The sequence below is a fragment of the Anoplophora glabripennis genome, unplaced genomic scaffold (genome assembly GCF_000390285.2).
Source record: "Anoplophora glabripennis isolate ALB-LARVAE unplaced genomic scaffold, Agla_2.0 scaffold1231, whole genome shotgun sequence".
Taxonomy (NCBI): Eukaryota; Metazoa; Arthropoda; class Insecta; order Coleoptera; family Cerambycidae; genus Anoplophora; species Anoplophora glabripennis.
In genome coordinates this window covers 25,043-34,260 of record NW_019417307.1, presented here as the reverse complement: position 1 = coordinate 34,260, position 9,218 = coordinate 25,043, and positions in this window count along the sequence as shown.

The following is a 9,218-nucleotide window of genomic DNA, read 5'->3' as shown; positions in this document are numbered from 1 at the left end:
AATGGATTTAGATAAATTTAACATCTGAAGTGTTCACATGATTTATGTATTGTTTTGTATGTCCTCTGTCTGTCATTATATATTTTTTTTGAACTGTGTAAACATTTTGTTTTATATAAAAAAGTAATAAAAACTAATATAATCAGTGATTTTTGTTTTATTTATACAATATAAATAAAAGAAGAATAATTATATATTAAATTTTTTATTGAATTTCAAATATTATATATGATATAAATATATTATACAAAATACAGTGAATCAAATTATTGTTAAGAGAAAAATATAGTTATCAATGACTTTCAACTTCATCTTGACTTTCATCACTTTCTCCATCAACATCTGGATGTACCAACTGATATTTTTCAATGATTTCCTTGGGCAAATAGTTCCACAGGTTGGAAATAACGAAACGTTTTAAACCAATTCTTATCATTTCCCCACAGAACTGATCCAAATTTATCCCGCCGTTGCAATAGTTGGTACATAATGATGATCCACCTTCAAATGTATCAGCTTCTACTAAAGCTAATACTTTGTCTTCAAAGAAAATGTAATTCATATCGTAGTTGGCTGCATGATGACGATCAAAACCTAGGCAGCTTAATTCACTCCCCAGTCTATTAATGGCGGTGTTGATATCTATTGCTTTGGTCCAGTGTTCTCTAGCATAGTGCATCCACATATTGATATTTTTCTGTAATAAATATAAATATATAAAAATATATTTCGGTATAAGTATGTTAAGTAATTATCAGCAAGGATTGATGAAGACTTATGATGAAAAATCAGTTACGAGATGCTGTCAGTTAAAAATAGTATGTATAAATTAACGTGATCAAAAAGTATAAATATTAAGTATATTAATTACTACTAGATTTATTTAATTAAAATTCTAAAAATCCAAATTTTATCAATGCCATGGACTTAGCATCTTTAAAAGTTGGAACACTTCGACCTACATAAGTTAATGTGTATTTAATGTTGGGAGAATTCATTTTATTAAGAGTATCTTCTGACAAATGTTTCATAATTCTCTGCGGTAAAAAACATTTAAATTCACAATTATATTTTTCATCAAACAGTATAGCCAAAACACACTTTCCAAATTTTGTATTCACAACTGACAATTTGTTAATTATATAAGGATTATCTACGTCTAACAGAGAAAGTGGCTTTACTGCAATATTTTCATATTCGCCATTAATAATATTATTAATTTTATTTAAATCCTCTCGTGATAATTCCATTTTGAAAATATTTTTCTCAATCTAGTTGGTAATGAATATAAATATGCTCACTTTATTTACTATGATCAGAACACAGGAAATTTACACTATACTACACATTAACTTTAAAATTAAACACTTCACAAATATATTTTACAGTTGTGTACCACTGCTAAGACCAACCGTACAATGAGCTTCAACTGTCTCTCGTCCTCTATTTTATCAGGATGAGAGGGTGGTGGAGCATGCGCTGTTTGGAGCATGCGCTGTTTGGAGCATGCGCTGTTGACTCGAATATCATACTTTAGAGTCATTTAACCCACGAGTACTCATTACAAGACGAGGTATCAGAAGCTGCACTTCATCCTCCTACAATTTGGACGGTTAATGACACCAATTGACACAATCATCAAACTCATTAGCACTCATTTGGGATGCAACCGAAACGTTAATGAAACTTAATTAAAACTAATTAGGTTCGAGTAAAGGCTAATAAATGTTATTAACGTAAATTCATATCAATTAAAGTTAATTTAATAAGATTATTCACGTCACACCCACTAATGAATGCTAATTAAAGTTAATTAAATAAGATTAATTAGATGACGCCCACTAATGAAAGCTAATTAAATGCTAATTATGCCTCATTAAGGTAGAAAGTGGTGAGGGGAGACTCACTACCGATATATATATATACCCTACTATCACTCCCTTTTTTATAAGAAAAACTTACGCCACTGTATTTTTTACAGGCTATTGTAACGAGTTTATATTCTAATGCACAAAATACGTAAAAATGGTAACTTGATTTTTTTCCCTAAATTTCACCGTTCTCAAGTTATTCATACCAATACAATCCCCTTGTGGCAGACACTTCTAACTATAATATTACAAAAATATTTATGTAAGTGCAATTTGTAAGCACATCAACAAAATTCTTTACACTCATCGCTTTAATCTTTTTGGATTAAAACAATATTTGGAAAATCACTAGAAAGGAATGAAAGGCACAGAAATTAAATTTTAAAAGCAATTGACGACGATCCTCGGTTAAGTACACGAAGAACGTCTCGGCAACTTGGGGTGAGTAAATCGAAAATTTGAAAAGTTCTACGTAAGGATGGCAGAAATCCGTACCATTTACAACCTGTGCCAAATTTACTTCCAGGAGATGCAGAGAGACGCCTGAATTTTTATCTGTGGTTGTTTGAATTCTGACTAGAAATACTTCGGACCGATGAGGCTACGTTCATAAGGCGGGGGTAGTGAATTTTCACAATCTGGATATTTGGTCACAAGAAAATCCTCATGAAATTCGGAGTCATTTCTAAACTTTCTACAAAACCATCTATTTGAATTATTAGAGGATGTTCCATTAAATATACGACAAAATAGCTGGATACAAATGGATGGTGCGCCTGATGCGCATTTTAGGAGAATAATACAAGAATGGCTTAATGAAAATTAGGTATATGGGATGATGGATAGGTGGAAGACCAAATGCCAATGTCAACCATAATGGTGCAGAGGGTTCAGTTCTTGGCGTACGCCTTAATTCTTTTGCGGCGGAGCTGATATTGCTAAGCTTACTGTGGTAGTGTGGTGTGCCGGTGCCAATAGTTAAATTGGACTAGTGATATTGCTTGCTCACCTGAAGATCACCATCACCGTCGTGCTTGACCATATTTCTTGGTTTATTATATAAGTGTATATCACCTTCCATCAGATATATTGTAATATTAGTAATATAATATAAATCAAATATTAGTGATTTCATTCGTATATTACCCTGTTTAGTAATTTTTGGGGAGATACTATTGTTATTTGGAGTAATTTCCGCTTTATAAATTATCTTGGCGCCCATATTAAACAACAAATAATTTTGGAACCCAACTTTCTCCACTGTAGTCTGGCCGGAGAATACCCAGCTGTCAACTGAGACCGCTGGTGCATTTGCGACCTCAGAAAAGGTGATGGCATTTCTATTTGTAGAATGTAGCTGTAGTGGTCGACATTTTTTTTGGTCACGCTCCGAGTAAAAAATGGCAATTATATGATATATTATTATAAATAACCATCTCTATAAAGCCACCGTATGTTTAGTTATTTCGTAATCAGAGATATTTGTACATATTTTTATCTTGCTTCAGAACACCCCTGTCAAACTCTTACTTCATCACAAGTTTCTGAAAAATATAATATTCCTTTGGATCGTCGACTTGTTTTAGTGGAGCAACAAATTGAACAGGGAAATAGCAAAACATTTACTGAATGTAAAAAAAGGAAACTCGGAATCGAATTATTGGAAGAAGAGTTAAAATCCAAAAGAAGTAATTAGAATCAATATTTTAAAATAAAAAGTTACTAAATATTGTACGTTTTTTATTTTTCTCATTTTTATAAATTTGCTATTAAATTTCTTCTATTGTCTTGATTGCCCCATTTTGATTCACCCTATTTTCTGGTCCTGGTTGAATATCACTTTGCCCAATCAAATAATTTAGCTCATCAAAATTAATGTGTTCTGGTGGAGGTGGCTCTCCTTCATTTTGCCTTTGAGCAATATTATGCAACACAGCAGTAGCAATAATCGTTGTCTGAGTATTTTCTAGTTTACATCGCAATCCATTATGCTAAAACTGGAAACCTTGGTTTCCACACACCAAATGTTCTCTCCACCGAATTTCTGGTTCTAATATGTGCCTCGTTGTAACGTATTTATTCAGGGCTTACAGAGTTCAGAAGAAGCGTAAGTAAATAAAGCTTTAATGCATATTCACTGTCACCTAAAAAAATTATAAGTTGTAGAACGACATAGTTATTAAAAGCAATGAAAAATTTACCTAGAATAAAATTGTTTTTAAATTCACGAGCCTCAAATCGTGCTCGAATTGTATTATTACTAAAAATGATTATGTCATGGGTAGATCCAGGCCAACGGGCTACAACATCCATTATGTTTAAGTTGGCATCAGAAACAACTTGAGCATTAATAGAAAAATATCCTTTTCGGTTTCTGAATACCTCACCATCATCTTGCCCTATAAAAAAAATAAACTTAATAAAATAACAATCCTCCTAGCAAATACCTATCGTACCTCGATTTTGTATTTTGATATGTTTTTCATCTATACACCCAATTACACGTGGGAATCTAGATATGTCGTAAAATCTACTTTTAATATGAATTTGTTCTTGACGATTTGGCATTTTAATATACTGGGATCTCAATCAGGCGAGTTCTTGTGAGACTAGTAATTATTCTTGAAACTGCCGATTAGTGGATTCCCATAAAATCTCCTTGTGGTGGTCCCCTGTTAATATGAATAATGTTAACACTACTCTTAAGCTGGAGAATCAGTCACGATCTCAGGGTTCTTTCATGGTTCTTTTTGAGGTATTGTGGAGAGAAACTCTATTTAGGAATAAATATTTTTTGTGCACCAACACACACTACAATAATGCGGAGTAAAACCGACTCCAAAAATATACGTAATTTATTGAAAATAACTACAACTTATTATTAGCGATTAGCAATACGCCTAGCCTCTTCCTCGGTCAAGTGGAGACTGCAAAAAAAGTCAGTGGCGTAATTTTTTTCAAAAATATTCGTTCTGATGGCGCTCGAGACGCCACTGGACTAAATAAATTTAATTAATTTAGGGCTAAATTAGCCTCTTAACACTATAAATAACATTTCCAAATTACAACAANAAGTAAGTGCAATTTGTAAGCACATCAACAAAATTCTTTACACTCATCGCTTTAATCTTTTTGGATTAAAACAATATTTGGAAAATCACTAGAAAGGAATGAAAGGCACAGAAATTAAATTTTAAAAGCAATTGACGACGATCCTCGGTTAAGTACACGAAGAACGTCTCGGCAACTTGGGGTGAGTAAATCGAAAATTTGAAAAGTTCTACGTAAGGATGGCAGAAATCCGTACCATTTACAACCTGTGCCAAATTTACTTCCAGGAGATGCAGAGAGACGCCTGAATTTTTATCTGTGGTTGTTTGAATTCTGACTAGAAATACTTCGGACCGATGAGGCTACGTTCATAAGGCGGGGGTAGTGAATTTTCACAATCTGGATATTTGGTCACAAGAAAATCCTCATGAAATTCGGAGTCATTTCTAAACTTTCTACAAAACCATCTATTTGAATTATTAGAGGATGTTCCATTAAATATACGACAAAATAGCTGGATACAAATGGATGGTGCGCCTGATGCGCATTTTAGGAGAATAATACAAGAATGGCTTAATGAAAATTAGGTATATGGGATGATGGATAGGTGGAAGACCAAATGCCAATGTCAACCATAATGGTGCAGAGGGTTCAGTTCTTGGCGTACGCCTTAATTCTTTTGCGGCGGAGCTGATATTGCTAAGCTTACTGTGGTAGTGTGGTGTGCCGGTGCCAATAGTTAAATTGGACTAGTGATATTGCTTGCTCACCTGAAGATCACCATCACCGTCGTGCTTGACCATATTTCTTGGTTTATTATATAAGTGTATATCACCTTCCATCAGATATATTGTAATATTAGTAATATAATATAAATCAAATATTAGTGATTTCATTCGTATATTACCCTGTTTAGTAATTTTTGGGGAGATACTATTGTTATTTGGAGTAATTTCCGCTTTATAAATTATCTTGGCGCCCATATTAAACAACAAATAATTTTGGAACCCAACTTTCTCCACTGTAGTCTGGCCGGAGAATACCCAGCTGTCAACTGAGACCGCTGGTGCATTTGCGACCTCAGAAAAGGTGATGGCATTTCTATTTGTAGAATGTAGCTGTAGTGGTCGACATTTTTTTTGGTCACGCTCCGAGTAAAAAATGGCAATTATATGATATATTATTATAAATAACCATCTCTATAAAGCCACCGTATGTTTAGTTATTTCGTAATCAGAGATATTTGTACATATTTTTATCTTGCTTCAGAACACCCCTGTCAAACTCTTACTTCATCACAAGTTTCTGAAAAATATAATATTCCTTTGGATCGTCGACTTGTTTTAGTGGAGCAACAAATTGAACAGGGAAATAGCAAAACATTTACTGAATGTAAAAAAAGGAAACTCGGAATCGAATTATTGGAAGAAGAGTTAAAATCCAAAAGAAGTAATTAGAATCAATATTTTAAAATAAAAAGTTACTAAATATTGTACGTTTTTTATTTTTCTCATTTTTATAAATTTGCTATTAAATTTCTTCTATTGTCTTGATTGCCCCATTTTGATTCACCCTATTTTCTGGTCCTGGTTGAATATCACTTTGCCCAATCAAATAATTTAGCTCATCAAAATTAATGTGTTCTGGTGGAGGTGGCTCTCCTTCATTTTGCCTTTGAGCAATATTATGCAACACAGCAGTAGCAATAATCGTTGTCTGAGTATTTTCTAGTTTACATCGCAATCCATTATGCTAAAACTGGAAACCTTGGTTTCCACACACCAAATGTTCTCTCCACCGAATTTCTGGTTCTAATATGTGCCTCGTTGTAACGTATTTATTCAGGGCTTACAGAGTTCAGAAGAAGCGTAAGTAAATAAAGCTTTAATGCATATTCACTGTCACCTAAAAAAATTATAAGTTGTAGAACGACATAGTTATTAAAAGCAATGAAAAATTTACCTAGAATAAAATTGTTTTTAAATTCACGAGCCTCAAATCGTGCTCGAATTGTATTATTACTAAAAATGATTATGTCATCCAGGCCAACGGGCTACAACATCCATTATGTTTAAGTTGGCATCAGAAACAACTTGAGCATTAATAGAAAAATATCCTTTTCGGTTTCTGAAAACCTCACCATCATCTTGCCCTATAAAAAAAATAAACTTAATAAAATAACAATCCTCCTAGCAAATACCAATCGTACCTCGATTTTGTATTTTGATATGTTTTTCATCTATACACCCAATTACACGTGGGAATCTAGATATGTCGTAAAATCTACTTTTAATATGAATTTGCTCTTGACGATTTGGCATTTTAATATACTGGGATCTCAATCAGGCGAGTTCTTGTGAGACTAGTAATTATTCTTGAAACTGCCGATTAGTGGATTCCCATAAAATCTCCTTGTGGTGGTCCCCTGTTAATATGAATAATGTTAACACTACTCTTAAGCTGGGGAATCAGTCACGATCTCAGGGTTCTTTCATGGTTCTTTTTGAGGTATTGTGGAGAGAAACTCTATTTAGGAATAAATATTTTATGTGCACCAACACACACTACAATAATGCGGAGTAAAACCGACTCCAAAAATATACGTAATTTATTGAAAATAACTACAACTTATTATTAGCGATTAGCAATACGCCTAGCCTCTTCCTCGGTTAAGTGGAGACTGCAAAAAAAGTCAGTGGCGTAATTTTTTTCAAAAATATTCGTTCTGATGGCGCTAGAGACGCCACTGGACTAAATAAATTTAATTAATTTAGGGCTAAATCAGCCTCTTAACACTATAAATAACATTTCCAAATTACAACAAAATTGGGTAAAGAATATTTAAAATATTTAGGAAAAAAACATTTTTTTTTAAAGTGTAACACCCTGTATCTTGAGAACGAAGCACTTGCGGATGCATGTATGTATGAACTTTTTATCTTAATATCACTCAAAGAATCGTCTCTTAAATTTATTGTACATACTTAATTAACACCCTGTATAATAAATAATAAAATTAAAATTACAATTTTTAAAGTAATCAAATTATAATGTATTTTGTAGTTCCTTTTCTTTTAATTCAGCTTTTTTATATTTAACTCAGCCCCCATTATTTCTAATTCTAATTTTTGTTTTGCTTGCATGTGTTGCATTTCTATTTCATACTTTCTTCTCATATGTTGTAGCCCCATATTTTTCTTTTCTAACTCTTTATTTTTTATTGTCTAATATTTCTAATTTTTTATTCCCAATTTTCTCATCATTATAATCTTTACTGTTCTTTCTGTCTACTCTTCTTCTACTAAGTGTACTTAAATATGATGCTTTTTTTTCAGATAACTTTCCAGCTGATGCAAGGACCTTTCGTTTCTTCATTGACGTTTGTAACATTGACGTTGGTTCCACTACCTCAATAGCGATAACTTTTACCGTTTGTTCTAAAAATTTCAAATATTGTTATTTTAATAATTTTTGATAGAAATTTTATACACAATTTAGAATATTACTATTTTTTTTTAGAAGAAAATATAACAGAGTACTTATAGACAGTATATTTTTTTACCTTCCTCTCCTGTATTAACTTCCATAGATTTAACAGCGCTCATTTGTGACTATATTCCTATGTCCATTTGTATAGTTTCTGCTGATTTGTTAACTTGTATGCAGTCTTGTTGACAAGTTTCTACATTTATTCTGCCTTCCGAACCAGGCGTAACTTCTAAAAAATATATAGATATGTAGGTATTAAATTAGGTAAAATGCTCATAGATATTTCACTTTCTTACCTTCGTTTAAATAATCTGCAGAAGAATCAAAAGTATTTGGCAGTGAATGAAATTGATCCCCTACTGTTTGAACAATTTTTGAGTCTAGATTATCACTTTTCGGGGTAAATAAACCACCACCAGTTTTATATGTTTCTTTCTGAAAATAGGTACAAATAGAAATAAATATACAGATGTAATACTAAAATTATATTTAATTATCGAAATAATTATATTTAATAATTTTACTAACCTTGTCACGATACATATTTTTCCTTGCTTTTTTCTTAATGCCATCATATAAAGCGTGCAGCTGTTTTCCAGTTCTAATTCCACTTTGGCAAGTAGAATTAAATTGTCTGGCTATTGATGCCCATGCTTCATTTTTTAGCTTAACGTTTGAGCCATCAGTTTTTTATTTTCCACAATATGCAAATAATTTTGCACAATTTCGAACAAAACGTTTTTGTCAAAAAATTTCGTGCACGTTTTATATTTTCTTTATTTTCCATTTTACTCTGTTGACATTATA